This window comes from Colobus angolensis, unplaced genomic scaffold (genome assembly GCF_000951035.1).
Source record: "Colobus angolensis palliatus isolate OR3802 unplaced genomic scaffold, Cang.pa_1.0 Scaffold332, whole genome shotgun sequence".
Taxonomy (NCBI): domain Eukaryota; kingdom Metazoa; phylum Chordata; class Mammalia; order Primates; family Cercopithecidae; genus Colobus; species Colobus angolensis.
The window spans coordinates 3,477,675-3,493,819 of record NW_012116622.1 but is presented as its reverse complement, the minus strand read 5'-3'; positions in this window follow the sequence as shown (position 1 = coordinate 3,493,819).

The following is a 16,145-nucleotide window of genomic DNA, read 5'->3' as shown; positions in this document are numbered from 1 at the left end:
TTCTAGATCCTTGAGGAATCACCACACTGTTTTCCACAATGGTTGAACTAGTTTACAGTCCCACCAACAGTGTAAAAGTGTTCCTATTTCTTCACATCCTCTCTAGCACCTGTTGTTTCCTGACATTTTAATGATTGCCGTTCTAATTGATGTGAGAAGGATTGTGGTTTTGATTTGCATTTTTCTAATGGCGAGTGATGATGAGCATTTCTGAAAAGGGAACTCTTATACATTGTTGGTGGGGATGTAAAATAATATATCCATTGTGGTATATTATTTTACCACAATGGTATAGAGTTTCTTTAAAAAGCTAAAACTATAACTACCATATGACCCAGTAATCTACTTCTGGCTCTATATCCAGAGGAATTGAAATCAATATATCAAAGAGATATCTGCATTCCCATGTTTATTGTAGCATTATTCACAATAGCCAAGATATGGAAACTATATGTGTCCATCAATGAATAAACGGATAAAGAAAATGTGGTATATGTACATAGTGGAATAGTATTCAGCCTTAAAAAGGAGGAAATCCTGTCATTTGCAACAACATAAATGAATCTGAAGGCCATTATGCCAAGTGAAATAAGGTGGGCACAGAGAGACAAATACCACATGATCACTTATATGTGGGATCTAGTAAAGTTGAACTCATGGAAGTAGAGAGTAGAATGATAGTTACCAAAGGCTGGGGGTGGGTGGAGAGGGAGGCTGAGGAGGCAGGGAGTCAGGAGTTGGTGATCAAAGGGTACAAAGTTTCAGATAGACAGAGGAATAAGGAGCTGTTAATCAAAAGGTACAAAGTTTCAGATACAGGAGAAATAGATTTTGAGATTTATTTCACTCCAGGGTTACTATAGTCAATAATAACATAATATATTTCAAAATAACAAAGAGAGTAAATTTGAAAGTCTCACTATGAAACAGTGATAGGTAAGCAAGGTGAGAGATATGTTAATTAGCTTGATTTAATAATGCAACTTTGTATACATATATTAAAATATCACATTATGCCCCATATACATTTATAACTATTATTTAACAATAAAACATAAAAGTAGTCACGTGCTAGTAAATCCCTAGCTACCAGGAAAGAGCAATTTCACATATTCTCTGGAGGAAGACATCTTTATCCGAGGTCTTAAAGAATCCCCACAAATAAAACAGGTAAAACTGTTAGTCCAAGAACAATGATCAGCATAGAGTAAAATAAAATCTAATATCTAAAGAAACAAGGCCTTATGAATTAGACCCAGCAGAAGGAAACAGACCCACATGGATTTCAGATATTGAGCTTATCAAACAGAGATCACAAAACTATGCTAATCATTTTTGAAGAAATACAAGGGCAAGTTTGTAAACATCTTCAGGGAGCAGAAACTATGAAGAATGATGTAACATATTTGAAAAAGAACTAAATAGAACTTCTAGAAAAAATAGTCTAATAACTGATATTAGAAGCTCAATGGGTTTCACAACAGATTGAAAACGTTGAAGATGACATTTGTAAACTGGAAGATACGTTTGAAAAAATTAATGAGGATAAAGCATACAGAGACAAAAAGATATAAAACATGCAAAAGAGGTTGAGAGACATGAAGAGTAGAGTAAGAAAGTCTAAGATACATTTAGTTAAAGTCCTAGGAAAAAGAGTCAGAAAGTGGGGCCATGAGCAATATTTAGAGTTAATAGTTAGAGTTATTTTTAAAGACTAAATAAAATAATACACAGTTTCAAGAAGCATAAACAATCTCGAGAAAGATAAAAAATATTTCATCATAGACAAATCACACTGAAGCAGTGGAGTACCAGAGATAGGAAAAAAAATCTTAAAAGCAGACAGAGATGAAGTATTACCTTTAAAAGAGCAACAATTGGACCGAAAGGTGACTTCTAGCCACAAAAATGGAAGACAGAATTTCTTCGATGTGTTGAAAATAACTACCAATCTAGGTATTATACCCAGTTAATATTTGGTTTTTGAAATGAGGAGAAAACAAATATTTTTAACTAAGAAAATCTGTCAGTGTTTAACACAACTAGACTCTCACTAAAGGAAATTCTAAGCAATATACTTCAGGCAGAAGAGAAGCAATATCAAATGGAAGGTCTGAGAAGCAAGAAGAAATTAAGAGCAAATAAAGTGATAAACGAGTATATTCAAACAGTACTAATACATCAAAATACATAACAATAATAACATGTAAGTTGGGTGGGTGAGAAAATTGGGTTAAATGTTCCAAGATTCTAATATTGTCTATGGTGCAGCAAAGTATTGATTAATTTGGGGATCTGATAACTTAAGCATAGTATTATAATATAAGGAACCACTAAAGGAAAGGAATAGCAGGTATATATTCTACACTAGTAGAAGGAAAAATAGAATGATAAAAAATAATCCAAAAAAAGACAAATGGGAATAACAAAGAGGATAGGTAGGACACATGGAAGCACAAAATAAGCTGATAAATTGAAAATGAAACATACTGGTGGTTACATGAAATGTAACTTAATGCTTCTGGTAAAACTGTTAGTCCAAACTGAAAACTACTGAATTGTCCATCTACAGTAGAATGGATAAATTGTAGCATAGAAATACAATGGAATATTATTGCAAATATAATAAAACAGAACAAACTGTAGCCATATACAGCAGCATGAATGAATCAAACAAAAAATACTAAGCCAAAAAACAAGACACAAAAGAATGCATATAATACATTCCATTTAAATAGAGTTCAAAAGTGGACAAAATTAAACTACCTCATTTAGGGATGCATATATAAATGGTTAAACTATTTTAAAAGGAATGATACCATTGTCATTAAAGAATAGGGTAACAGTTACCTTTGGGAAAAAGGAAGGTTTATGATCAGGGCAAGACACATTTGGTCAGAGGCTTTGGAACTGGCAATGTTCTATCTTTTATCCTGAAAATGACTCTATCATGTCCACTTTATAAATATATGTAAAAATGTACATGAGTATAGATTATATTTAATAATAAAATGTTTTCAATCATAAATTTAAAATGGTAGGGGAAGTGACTGTTCTCCTGTAATATGATTTATTGTCAGCCTTGTATTCTGTGTGTTATATAATTTTGAGTACATGCAAAGCACTATAGTAGGAGTGCTGGGGGATGTGTTTCTGACTTCAAGAAACTTATAATCTGTATGGTGGTTTCCCAACTTTTCAAGTTTGATGTTGCAGTTTTAACCTGAAAAGTGTCAAACACCAGCAATTATTTTAGTAGCTATTACTTGAGTGTCTATTAATTGAGATGGGAGAAGCTTTTATTAAATCAATAAGGTTTTTGGTGAATTTTTATTTTATTGTTTTATTAATCACAACACATCTAGCTACTTGTAAAATAAAAGAATGTATCCATATGTGTCAAGTATTTCATTTGTAATGTCATTCATAATGCTTTATGTGTATATTCATTCATTCAATCACAAAGCTTTATTGAGATCTACTTCTAGCCTGACACAATGCCTATTGGTTCATAGACTCCAGGCAATATTTTTAAGCCCTCTCTGCATAGTATACAGTACCCAAGTTAAGAATCATTGATTTATACCACCTGATTATAGTAATGTCTCTATGCTGAGAACTTCACACAAATACGTTAGAGAGACACAAATTTTGCCACACTAAATAAAGAAGGCTCTGATGAAAAGCGATGTCTGTGTATACATAGAAGGAATAAAATGATATTTTCTTTCAGAATATTGGCCTTTTTATTTGTCTAGCAGCCATTATTTATCTAAGATTCATCACAAGCATTGGACATTGCTCTGGTTCTCAAATGTATGTTATTTTTGTATAATAATTTTAATCTTGTGTATTTTATCAAATTCATTTCCAGCTCTGCCCCTTCCTGCAGTGCAGCATAGGAGGAAAGAGAATGGAATGTAGAGCAAATCTTCACTCTTCACTTCAACAAGTAACATATCTGTATCAGTGAAGAATCTTTTGCAGACAAGCAACCTGTTTTGCACATGAAACTGGTAAGTTGAGGAGGAACAAGCACAGCTGAATCCAGGTGTAGTTTCATCCAGGATGTCAATCAATACCACTTTTTATTTTATTTTTTTTTTTAGTTTTTAAATTTTTTGTGGGTACATAATTGGTATATGTATTTATGGGGTACATGAGATGTTTTGATACAGGCATGCAATGTGAAATAAGCACATCATGGAAATTGGGGTATCCATCACCTCAACCATTTATCCTTTGAGTTACAAATAATCCAATTACACTCTTTATTTTAAAATGTACAACTAAGTTATTATTGACTATAGTCACCCATTTGTGCTATCAAGTAGTAGGTCATATTCATTTTTGTTTTTGTATCCATTAACTATCCCACCTCCCTGCCAGCCCGCCACTATCCTCCCCAGCATCTGGTAACCATCCTCCTACTCTCCATGTCCATGAGTTCAATTGCTTTGATTTTTAGATCCCACAAGTAAGTGAGAACCTGAGATGTTTGTCTTTCTGTGTCTGGCTTATTTCACTAAACGCAATGATCTCCAGTTCCATTTATATTATTTCAAATGACTGGATGTCATCCTTTTTTTATGATTGAATAGTACTACATATACAACACCTCTTGTGTGCTTGCTCTCCCCTCTCTTATCTTTGCTTTCTTCTATGTTGGTTTCATTCTCAGTGAGATCATATCCAGGTAGCTTAATTTTGGATATGAAGTTAACTTTTAATTAACTTCATATCCAAAGTTCCCAGGCCAGCAATATCCCTGACCAGTACAGATTTATGTTCAATCAGTGTGATAATCCCAGTAGAAAGATAGTAGCCCCTCACTGGAGAACTAAGTATCTGTGTCATAAGAACACATTCCTCTGACCTGTAACACCTAGAACACTGAGATAATTTTAAAAAATATACAGAGTCTGGCAGAGATCATCTTGCCAGAGGAATACTGATAAATTTTACAGGCTACAAAATTATACTATTGCCAGTCTCTTCCTAACAACCATATATTCTCCCTAATATATACCCCTTCACCAAAAGAAAGTAAAAAAGCAAAAAGAAGAAAAACAACATTGCAAAAATTATATTATCCAGGGCCTTGTATTTTCTTTAATCACTCAAGAGTCTATGACTAAAAATTAAGTTAGCAGAAGAAAGTTCTTCTGGTTTTTACTTATCAGCAGAAGTGGTTCCAATCAGAAAATGTTGAAACTAACAGTGCTATTCAGGAGCAATCAGTTATTTATGAACCACAAAAGGAAAAGAGAACAAACCAGCTATTCAAAGTTGTAAACCTTTATAAGATTACACAGAGACTGATAGAAAGAAGCAAATTCAGAAGTTTTCTGCTAGTTGAGTTAGTAACCTACCTAATATAACAAGTATCAATCATTGACATATTCATTTTATCCTTCAAAATGAATTATAGAGTACTCAGTAATACTTAAACATAAAGACATGCACTGGAAGTGATTAGCTATGGTTTTGGTATAATCATCCCTTCTGAACCAACATACTATTCATGTTTCACTCAATAAGTATTAGGCTCCTGTTCTACACCAAGCGCTGACTAAATGCTGGGGATACCGTGTTGGTTAGAGAGAGAAAGTCCCTGCCTTCATAGACGTTGCATTCTGATGAGCGAAACCTGGTAAATGCCTTAGCCAGAATGTCTAGCATTCTGCCTGTGCTGGTACCTGTCTGGAATTTTTCATTTCTCCTATCATGCTGTTGGATTTTATACTTCTTTGTTCCACTCAAAGCACTGCTCTAGTTTAGTCCTCAGCATTCCACTGCAGATGAATTGCTTCCCTGTAATTAGGCTGATTTGCAGAGTTCTCAGACTTAAGATGGCTGGAATTTCAAACCTTTGCATGGTTACCACACACATTCCATCACATTCACTTCTATTCCTTTATTTCTGTTCCTATTCACTATGAGAGAAACCCACATAATGGCAGGTATAGTGTCCCTCAAGTATGAGTGTGCTCTGAAAGAAAATGCTCTCTGCTCATGAACACCTTCTGCAAAGATCATTTTTTTCCAAGAGGGCTTTTATAAGCTTCCCTGAATTAAATGGAAGAAAAAAAAATCTATCTGTGGAGCAGTAGCCTGAAGATATCCTCCTTGGTCAGAAATTGTTTTCACTATGATCTCACCATCAGGTATATCCCATTCACCATCTCTGCACAAATCTCTGTTCTGTAGGTTAAAAGTTCTCCTTTTATACTCCCAGGTATATACCCAACACAAATTATGTGCTTGTTCACCAAAAGACATGGAGGATAACATTCACAGTAGCACCATTCATAATAGCTTCAAATTGGACACAACCTAAATGTCCATCAACAGGAGAATGGATCAATATATTGTGGTATATTCCTACAACAGGATGCTATACATCATGAAAGCTGACAAAACACAGCTATACTGAACCATTTGAATGAATCTCACAAGCTAACAGCATAAGAATCCAGATAAGCAAGAATGCATAAGGTGTTCCATTTACATAAAGTTCACAACTAGACAAAGTTAATGTAAAGTTTTGAAATGGTTCACTTTGCGATGGGAGAGAGGGAGAGTGTTTGGCAGAGGGCATTGTGGGTCTTCTGAGGTGCTAGTAACGTTCTATATCTTGACTTGGTTTGACAACTATGTTCATTCTGTGATATCTATTGAACTATACACTTAGGATTTATGCACCATTTTCAGGAAAAGAGTTTTTCTTAATAAAATGTATCCATTTGCTGCATTTACCAAGGTTTTATTTAGGTCCCACTTTCACAGGGGAGCAGCTCCTCGCCATTCCTGGGGGCCACACAGGGCTAGGAAGGTTTTTCTCCCTGGGTAGCTGGAAATTGTGTTACTGTATATTTGTGGAGAGACAAAGTCACACTCCACATGGAAAAAGCCAAAGTTTGAAGAAGAAAGACAGTTCCAAATAAAGTGAGGCCATAATCCGATGATGAAAAATTAGCCAGAGACTGATGGGATCAAACCCCAGAAAGCTGGTATCTGGGGATGCGAGGTTATGGGGCACAGTGGTTACATGCACTGATGCTGGAACCAAAATCCCTGGGTAGATTTCCCAAATCCATTAACTTCTGTTTTACTTTGGGCAGCTTCCTGAACGTCTCTGTGCCTCAGGCCCTCCTCTGTGAAATGCCCCTGAGAAGTCAAAATATAACACTTGTCAAGCACTCCCAGCTGTGCTTGTCCCATGCTGGGGGCTCAACATGTGTCAATGACTACATCTGCCTCATTTTCTGCTCTCACAATCCATATACCAGAGCATGGCTGCCCACTGCTCACATGTTTTATAGGAAAGCAAGGGAAACCATTCTCTTCCTTCCTAGTCCTAGTTCCAAAATTCTCAGGCCAGATACCTTTCCTGTCCGTAAAAGCTATGACTAGAGAACAGGCTCACATTCTATAAAATGACCTCTTCCACCAAACCATGTGAACTGGGAGTCAGACATTCAACAAAAGGGGCAGGTCAGTTTCCAGACAAACAAGCGAGGAGTGATTTGAATGATACCAAGAGGAGTACAGTACAAATAGCATATTGGTGGGTCTGCCTTTCTTCAAAATGAATGAAACTGTGCCTTTATACACACAATGTAGAAGTATACATTAAGCCTGAGTATTTGTCCCAGATTTCACTCTCTGCTTAGATAAGTTAAGCCTGGTATTTCTTTGGCTAGAAATAAAACAAAGCAGGCCCCTTTCTGAGATAAACATTTTACATTTATTTTGTATCTCACTGGGTTTTTAATCCCATCACTTATCTCAATGCTTTGTTTCTCACTATTTTATCTCAGGGTTTCTGAATGTTCTCCTTGAATAAACAGTATAAACACAATAAACAGTGTAACAGGCAAGAACCCTGACATAGAAGTGGAGACACATTAGCGGTAAGGCAACCAAGGACACTAAGATAAAGCAGAGAAGAACATGAAGTAGCTGGTGCGTGAGGCTTGGAGGAAAGAATTAACAGTGGTGGTTGTGGGAGAGCACTGCAAGCTCAAACAGTGTGCTAAATTTCAGGCGTTAGTAGAAATGTCAAATACGTGTGTGTGTAGGCAATTATAAACATGAGAAATGCGTAGAATGGTGTCTTACACAGAATAGGTGCTAAATGAATATTATCCAAATGAGTGAATGAATGAAAAGAGGAGAGACAAGGGATTTGCTCATTTACATGTAGGAGCTTTGAGAAGTCAAGGAATTTTAGGATTAAAAGGGACCAGTAAAGTCGATTCCCCTTACAAGTGGTTTGGCTTTGAATACCTCAGTCTCAGGTTTGAATCAGGAATCAGTAAGAAAGAGAGAAAAAGAAAGCAACACCGACACATGGATTTTTTAGGGAGTTAAAAGCATTCTGGAATAATGGATGGCTGAAGGACCGTTTGTAGGGGGGAAAAAAAAGCTATCATGGGAGAATTGGAACGGACCCCAAGGAGGTCATTTATCATGTCATCTCTCTGTAGAATACAGAAATCATTAGCTGATGACAACAATACATTTGTGTAGTACTTCTAGTTCTGAAAGTGCAGTCAAAGACATTATCTCCATTAATTCTCACAAGCATGTAGGTATTCTTTTCTGGGACTCAAAGGAAGTTAGTAGCTCAGAAATAATGGATGCTTGTTGATGTATAGAAGTTGCATTACCTCAAACAGACAGATGGAATGTCCTTTAAAAGATTCCTCCACAAAATAACATATTCATTTATTTAGTAACAGGGAGAGTTGTTGAGAATTAAATGATGAATTGTCTTTTCAAAGCTGTGAATTTATTGTATTACCTTGGAAAGTATCTTTACCTCCTCCTTCCAATATAATAGCAAGGAGAGCCACCAAGATGCTTTGGACAGTTATCCAAGGGGAAGGAGGATGATGCTTGGTGGGAAAGTGGGGAGTGGCCCCACCCTGGAGGTGACTTCCCAGGGACTGGGAAGAGTGGGATGTTCAGTGTGTTCTGGGTCTCACTTTGCACCGCTTGCAAGCATCACAAGAGAAGGACACAACTTAGATGAGGGTGGTGGTGCTGGTAAGAGCAGAGCGATCGCTGTGAGAGGTATAGCTATAACCCACCTGGCTTGAGAAGCCTGACTGGTAGCAAAAGACTAGAGCTCAGCCCGCGCTGCACAAGAGGCAGATGTAAGGGACAGAGACCTTTCACTTCCATTGTCCTCATCTGCATACCTACTGGGATTTCGGTATGATCCATAGGAGATGGAAGAAAATTTAAAAAAGTAATATTGGAATTGTTACTAATCTTGGCAAATTAAGATTTGATTTGATATAGAAAAATAAAGACATACAATGTTTCTCACACTTGAGATGTCATGGAATGATGGTATATCTGTTAACCTTCATTCAACAAGCATTTATTGAGCACTTACTGTGAGCCAGACTTTCTAGTAGGTGTTGGGGATATAAGGGAGAATAATACAGAACTGGATCTTGTTTTTGAGTAGCTTGTTACATCTGTAATGGACAGATAGACAATTAAACAAGGAATAACCAGCCAGAGTGCTGAGTGTTAGAACAGGAGAAAGACAGGGATCTGAGACACCAGAAAAAAGCTAGCCTGCTCTAGGGGACAAAGACAGCACCCGTGCAGAAGTCACAGTTAAGCTTAGACCTGAATGATTCTGTCCTGCATCACACAACACTTCCTTCCCACCACTGCTATGCTAAGCATTTACCCCAATTACATAGTATTTGCTATTTTCAAATCTCTCTCCCTCACTAAGCATTGAGCTCCCAGAGGTCTTACAGCATCATGTAAATTATTTAAAAAAAAAGAAATCTTTGTATCCTCAGCACCTCTGATAGAGCTCCTACACCTAGTAGGCTTTCAATGCATAGCTGCTAAGTGACACAAAAATTGAATGAATGAATGAATGAATGATGAATGGTGGGAGGCCTAATTGTGCTATACGGTAGAAATGCCAGTGTTCATCTGCAAAGGGTGCAGGCTGGATGCTGCATTCTAGTTAAGCAGTGTCACTACTGTGTCCTCCAGGCAGCCAGTTGCTGAGCATCCGCTAACTAAGGCTACACTGCCACTCTGAGGGCAGTCTGGGTAGTGCCAGGATTGGACAGGACACTGATACCCGCTTTGTTTCTCAGCTTCAGGCTGGTGAAAGCACTAGCAATGCAGCCTCCTCTTTGAAGGAAAGGTCTCTCAACTTCGTCACAGTCCTCCTTACTCAGGCAGCCCTCAGTCCTACTGCAAAGTAAGGGCATGAAGTCTTCTCTTAAAAGTGCAGTCTGGGCCGGGCGCAGTGGCTTAAGCCTGTAATCCCAGCACTTTGGGAGGCCGAGACGGGCGGATCACGAGGTCAGGAGATCGAGGCCATCCTGGCTAACACGGTAAAACCCCGTCTCTACTAAAAAATACAAAAAAAATTACAAAAATTGGCCGGGCGTGGTGGCCTATGCCTGTAGTCCCAGCTACTCGGGAGGCTGAGGCAGGAGAATGGCCTAAACCCGGGAGGCGGGGCTTGCAGTGAGCTGAGATCCGGCCACTGCACTCCAGCCTGAGCGGCAGAGCGAGACTCCCTCTCAAAAAGAAAAAAAAAAAAAAAAGTGCAGTCTGGCTAAGGAAACTGAACCTCACTTTCATGGCACAATTTTGGGGACACAGAGTAATTGAGTCACATTCTTTTCCTTGTGTGTGGGTTGGAGAGGAGGAATCCAGCCCCTACCACACCCCTCCCATTGCCCTGGAAGAGCCACCTGGGGTAAGCATGAAGCCTGCACACTCACCTCAGCACAGAAGGTAAATGCTTTAGCTGAAATATTCTCCTCTTTAGCGACCCTACTTCTCTCCCCTCCAGGGAGCTTTAAATGCTGGTGATTTCTGACCAGCATCCGGGAAGCGAGTAATGAACTAGCACCTGGGGCACCTTCCTCGCTGGTCTCCTGGCCAGTACCCCAAACTTCTGTCCGGCCGTTACTGTGTGGCTCAATGAACTGGGGGCAAGAAAATCTAGATTATAACCCTGGGTTTGCTGATTCCTATGCATTACACCTTTGGTTAGTTGATTAATCTCTTTGAACCTCAGTTAGCTGATCTACAAAATAAATATTAATATACCTGACCTATCTTACAGGGCTGTTGAAGAATCAAATGGTACAATATGCGGAATGCCCTTTGTGAACCCTAAAGCACTACACACATGCAAAGTATTATTATGTCCAATACGTCTGAAAATCTATAAAATAACGATTCCATGGAAATGTACTTTCTTTTTTTTTTTTTTTGAGGCGGAGTCTCGCTCTGTCGCCCAGGCTGGAGTGCAGTGGCGTGATCTCGGCTCACTGCAAGCTCTGCCGCCCAGGTTTACGCCATTCTCCTGCCTCAGCCTCCCGAGTAGCTAGGACTACAGGCGCCCGTCACCACGCCCGGTTAATTTTTTTGTATTTTTTTAGTAGAGATGGGGTTTCACCATGATAGCCAGGATGGTCTCGATCTCCTGACCTCGTGATCCACCCACCTCGGCCTCCCAAAGTGTTTCATCGTGTTAGCCAGGATGGTCTCGATCTCCTGACCTCGTGATCCACCCACCTCGGCCTCCCAAAGTGCTGGGATTACAGGCTTGAGCCACCACGCCTGGCCGGAAATGTACTTTCATGTTGTGAAATCCTCACTGTCTCTCTTTGTTAATCCAGGGAAACCACTGACTAGTATTTCTTTCACTTGATTGTCTCATTTCTTTCACTGATTAATTCATTCAAAAAGCAGTTATGAGCAAAATTCAACATCAAAAATATTGATTGAGTGCCTACGATATGCCAGGAACTGTTCTTGGTGCTGGAGATACCACAGATATTAAGGCAGATATATCCCTGCTTTCCTGCACTGGGGCTAGAGCAGGGAGTAAAATGGCAGTCCCTGCCCTTAGGAGTTGACAGTCTAGTGAGAAAGGGAGGAATTTAAAAACTAATCACATGAATCACTATGTGTGTGTGATATGGTTTGGCTCTGTCCCCACCCAAATCTCATGTCCAGTTGTAATTTCCAATGTTGGGGGAGGGACCTGGTGGGAGGCGATTGAATCGTGGAGGCAGATGTCCCATGATAGTGAGTGAATTCTCATGATAGTGAGTGAATTCTCAAGATATCTGGTTGTTTGAAAGTGTGTAGCACTTCCCCCTTCACTCTCTTTCTCTTCTGCCACCATGTGAAGAAGCTGCTTTCTGCCATAATTGTAAGTATCCTGAGGACTCCCCAACCATGCCTCCTGTACAGCCTGTGGAACTATGAGTCAATTAAATCTCTTTTCTTCATAAATTCCCCAGTCTCAGATAGTTCTTTATAGCAGTGCGAGAGTGGACTAATACAGGCTGTATGTGGCAACATTAAACTCTCGTTAAGGACACAGGGAAAAAGAAAATGTTTAATATTGTTGTTATCCTCTTGTCCTCACGAACCCTCAACTGCTAGTGGGGAAATTAACTAGTGCCCAATGTCATTAGACTCCATTCAATCCAATATTTTATATAATCCTCAGTCAGGCAATACTCAGAATCCCCAGCAAAATGTTCAGCTTTTCCGGTTGCCCTCCCCTCCTTCTGTTTTGGTTCTGAAACTAACATCTCAGTTTATGGGGGGAAAGTAGGGGGTTGCAGGGAGGAGTGTCATTTCCAGGACATGAGGCACAAGGGAAGAGTTGGGGTCCTCTAATGTGTCTTCTCTGTCTTCTGGTCTCCAGAGAAGTGCCTCCTGTCCTCCTATGTGCTGGTAAAGTCTGTGCTAGTGTCACTCAGACCCTCTCTTGGCTCTATCAGATCCTGGGATTAACCCTTGGCTTGCTTGCCCCCACTCCCTGCATCTGCTGGCTGCAAAACCTAGGCCTCCGCCACATTTGCTCTCCAGTCTGTTGGCTTGACAATGTACTCCTGACTTCTACCGTGAGAGTCACCTCACTCTGCAATGGCTAAGCCAGTAGCAGAGGTACTGACTTTCTATTCCATACCTATTCAACTTGTGAACTGAAGGGACTCAGAAAAGTTAAACCTCAGGGCCTCTCTCTGCTGGACCAAATCATACCATTAGATCTGTAAGAGCTTCCCCAGAGACCAAAATGAGCAAGGGCTGTAAATCTTTTACTGACCTAGTGAGTTGTGCCCAGTACAGTCCAGATGAGAAATATGGGGACCCCCGCACCCTGTTTTCCTCTCGCTGTCTGCCTTTGCCTCTGTCTACCAGTGCTCAGGCCTGGGAAATGATATCTGTATGATATCTGTCTCATGATACCTTTAGTGAGTCTCATGGCTTCACTAAATACCCTCCAGGAAGACTTGGATCTAAGTTCCTTTTCCCAGTGAACTCTTTATCCCTGCTCGCTACCTGGCTTCTTGCAGCTACTGAGCTTTATCCACACTGCTGTCCATACACCAGGACCCCACCCCTCTACCTGCAAGTCTCAAAGCACCATAACACATTGCTGTTGTGTGTAACAAACTCTAACTGAAGGTTAGGGGATGATGATGAGGTGCTACGTCAAAAAAAAAAAAAAAAAAAAGGGAAACAATGAAATCAAATGGCAGAAGAAACTGACCAAAGGCTCTCAGCTGTCTCCACCACAGCGACTGTCTTGCTGGTGACATTCCCAACTTTCTCAGAAAGCCATCATTTCCTGGGACTTGTTTTATTTCCTTCTAGCCAAACACTTCTGTCAACTTTCTCAGTCCAGAAACACTCATTTACTGTCCCCACTGCCACCCCCCACAGGTAGCTAACCTGTAATTCTATTATGAAGGGAAATTTAGCTCCTTTGTTATCAGATGCTAAGGTAGAATTAGCATACAGCAGTGGTTAAGTTCATGGATTTTAAAACCTGTCCCCACTCTGCCTTGGTTCAAATCTGGCCTTCATTGCCTACTAGCTGTGTGGTTTTAAGAAGTTGCTCATCCTCTTGGTACCAGTTTCCCCATCTGTAAACCTGGAATGGTCGTAGCCCCTACTGGCTGGGGCCCTTGTGAGGATTATATGATAAATGCAAATAAATAAGATGCTTACATCTGTCCTATACAAAGTAAGCACTCAATGAAAGGTAGGTATTATTCTCTCTACTTCCTGCTTCCTGCACTAGCCGAGACCAGTGATTCTCAAACTTTAGCACATAACAGAATTATCTAAAAGTCTTATTAAATGTCAGGTTGCTGGGACCCAGAGTTTCTGATTCAATAGGTCTGGGATGTGACAGAAAATTTGCATTTCTAACAAGTTCCCAGGTACTGTAATGAAGCTGGTTCGATGACCACACTTTGAGAGCCACTGGCCTAGACCATGTTTTCCATTCTCAAAAAGTTCCATTAAGTTGTTTTTCTTGGCTTCCCACCCTTAGAAATAGGTAGAAGCTTCAAATTATACTTTTTTTTTTTTTTGTAAAGATGAGATCTCAGTATATTGCCCAGGCTGGTCTTGAACTCCTAGCCTCAAGCAATCCTTCAGCCTTGGCCTCCTGAAGGGCTGAGATTACAGGCGTCAGCCACTGTGCCCAGCCCTCAAATTATACTTGTTACAGAGCCTTCCTGGATCAAATTCCATAGACAAAAAAAAAAAAAAAAAATTATTATGCTGACTATTGGGTAACAAAGAAAAGGAAATAAAGAATATATACGTGTATATCCATTTTTTTGTTGTTGCAAACAAACAAACAAACAAAAAACTTATGAAAGATAAACCAGAAACTGATAGAATTGTTTACCTAGGATGGGGTAGAAAGAACAGGAAAAACAGTGACACAATTCTCTGAGTATACCATATATATGTGTGTGTGTGTATATATATATAGTTTTGACTGTTGGAAGCAGGCTAGTGTTTTCATATTTAAAACATTAAATCAAGTCTGAGGAAAGAAGCCTAGAATTAATAAAAAATACAAAATTAAGAGTATATCAAATAGATGACAGAGCTACATGAAAGGGAAAAAATAGAATGAATCTAAGTCACTTTGGTGTTTTTTATTTTATTTTATTTTTTGAGATGGAGTCTTGTTCTGTCGCCCAGGCTGGAGTGCAGTGACGCGATCTCGGCTCACTGAAAGCTCCGCCTCCCGGGTTCACGCCCTTCTCCTGCCTCAGCCTCCCGAGTAGCTGGGATTACAGGGGCCTGCCACCATGCCCAGCTAATTTTTTTGTGTTTTTAGTAGAGACAGGGTTTCACCGTGCTACCCAGGGTGGTCTCCATCTCCTGACCTCATGATCCGCCCGCCTTGGCCTCCCAAAGTGCTGGGATTACAGGTGTGAGCCACCGCGCCCGGCTGAATCCAAGTCACTTTGAACACAATACTTTGATAAGCACCCTCAGTCTAAAAACAAAAAGAAGTTCAAACAAATGTTGTTTTGTTAGTGATATGGGTGTAGCAATTCTGAAATTATTTGGTGTGCATTTTAGGACTGAGTAAATTAGTAAATATACTAATGTTTCTGGTAGCCAGGTTTCCTACTATGAGAGAGAGGTGATATAATTTATGGAATGGGGTAAATTTAGAGGTGTCAGCATAAAAACATGATTTTCTAAGAAATAAAAAAATAATAAAAATGTTTGTATCTTTCCTAGTTCTCTCTGCTGAAAGGGCCTAGAAGTAATGCTACCCTAGTTACAACGAGCACTCCTAGCACCTAGATCTTAAAGATCTTTATGTCTAAAGATAATTCCCCTTTAAAAATAGCTGATTCTAAAATACAATATAAGTACACGATAAGACTAGAATATTTTGTTGTAGTAGAAAATAAAGAAATTATTTGAAAAATAAAAAGGTCCAAGGATGTTACAAAGAGGAAGAATCTCAAAGAGACCTCTAGCCAAATCAGTGATCAAAAAACAAAACAAACAAACAAAAAGAACAAAGAAGGCTGGGCGCGGGGGCTCACGCCTGTAATCCCAACACTTTGAGAGGCCGAGGCAGGCAGATCACCTGAGGTCAGGAGTTTGAGACCAGCCTGGCCAACACAGTGAAATCTGGTCTGTACCAAAAGTACAAAAATTAGCCGGGTGTGGTGGCACGTGCCTCTAGTCCCAGCAACTCAGGAGGCTGAGGCAGGAGAATGGCATGAACCTGGGAGGTGGAGCTAGCAGTGAGCCAAGATCGTGCCACCGCACTCCAGCCTGGGTGACAG